Here is a 1,667-nt window from a genome sequence, read left to right as displayed (position 1 = left end):
ACACACACACACACACACACACACACACACACACACGTACGCACGCACGCACGCACGCACACACGTACCATGGACATGGACAGAGAAAGGTCAGGAAAAGCATAGCTGAGACAGAAGGAAACAGCCACTGAGATTTTTACATCACCCAGTTTTCACCAACACGTCCCTTCGGCTTGGTATTTCAGAAAGCTTTTTCCGGAGAGTTCACATCTAAACTAGGAAAGGAAGCAGCTGATTAGGGCAGTTGCTCAGTTCTTTTCAGAACTTCAATCAAACCTGAAACACAACCGCTGAAAGCGGAGCTGAGGAAATAAGCCCAGTGTAGAGAAGTGACTTTCTTAGGGTCACGCAGGTTAAGATTCTAACAGGATCTTGGACTCAGGGGCTAGCTTTCAAAGCGGACAGGCTGAGTCTGAATGGGTACGGGATGGGTAAGGGATGAGGCGGGAGGTGTGGCAGGCAGGAAGGGACACTGGTGTGGACAGATCAGACACCAGAGAACAGACTCATTTTTTTGTCAGTGTCTTCTACTCAACCAGATACAAGGACTTGTTGCTGTAGTCAAAGTGTTTTCCTTGTTCCCCCCCTCCCCCAAAAAACCCTAGGCTAACTCACCTTCCCTTTCTCAGGGCTTTGCCCTTACAATTTTCCTATTTCCCACTTTTCATCATCCCTTTGCTCCTATCCATAGGTTTCCATGGACACTCAGTTCTTTTGTTTTAAACGTTTATTCTTTTCTCATACATTATATCCCAACTCCTGCTTCCCTCCCCTCCATTCCTCCCAGTCCCGGTCCTCACCTTCTCCTCTTCTCCAGATCAGCTCTTCCTCTTCTGTTCCCTTTAAAAATAAAAGAGCAGGCTTCCCAGGATTATCTACCAAACATGACCTAACTAGATACAATAAGCTACTTCACTGAAAGTGTTTATCAGCTGTGGGAGTTCCCTCGTAGAATTTGTTGGGTTACTTACATATACTATCATATTATATGCAAATAGAGTAAATATGACTTCTTTCTTGCCAATTCGTATCCTTTAGATCTCCTTTTGTTGTCTTATTGCTCAAGTACTATACTGACTAGATGATCATGTGGGGTTTTTTTGCTTTCAGTTTGTTTATATGGTGGCTTACAATGACAGATTTTCAAATGGTGACTCATTCCTGCATCTCAGGGACAAAGCCCACTTGCTCACTGGGTCATGGTGATCTTTTGGATTTGGTTTGTGATTTTTTTTTATTAAATTTTTTAAAATTTATTTTTTATACCAACCACAGTTTTCCCTCCCTCTTCTGCTCCCATTTCCTCCCCACCTCCTTTCTGTGCCCCCCCCCATACTCTCCTCTTAAAGGGTGAGGCCTCTTATGGGAGTCAACAAAGTCTGGAATATCAAGCTGAGACAGGACCAAGTCCTTCCCCCTGCATCAAAGATGAACAAGACATCCCACTATAGGAAATGGGCTCCAAAAAGCCAGCTGGTGCCCCAGGGACATTTGTATCAATGTTCATAAGAGAAATTGGTCTACAATTCTTTTTCTTTGTTGAGTCTTTGTGTGGTTTGGGTTTCAGGGTGACTGTGACCTCATAAAATGAATTTGGGAATGTACATTGCATTTCTATTTTGTGGAATAACTTGAGGAGTATTGATATCAGCTCTTCTTTGAAAGTC

Source organism: Microtus ochrogaster, chromosome X (genome assembly GCF_000317375.1).
Source record: "Microtus ochrogaster isolate Prairie Vole_2 chromosome X, MicOch1.0, whole genome shotgun sequence".
Classification (NCBI taxonomy): domain Eukaryota; kingdom Metazoa; phylum Chordata; class Mammalia; order Rodentia; family Cricetidae; genus Microtus; species Microtus ochrogaster.
The sequence above is the reverse complement of the archived record's forward strand: the minus strand, read 5'-3'. Positions refer to the sequence as shown.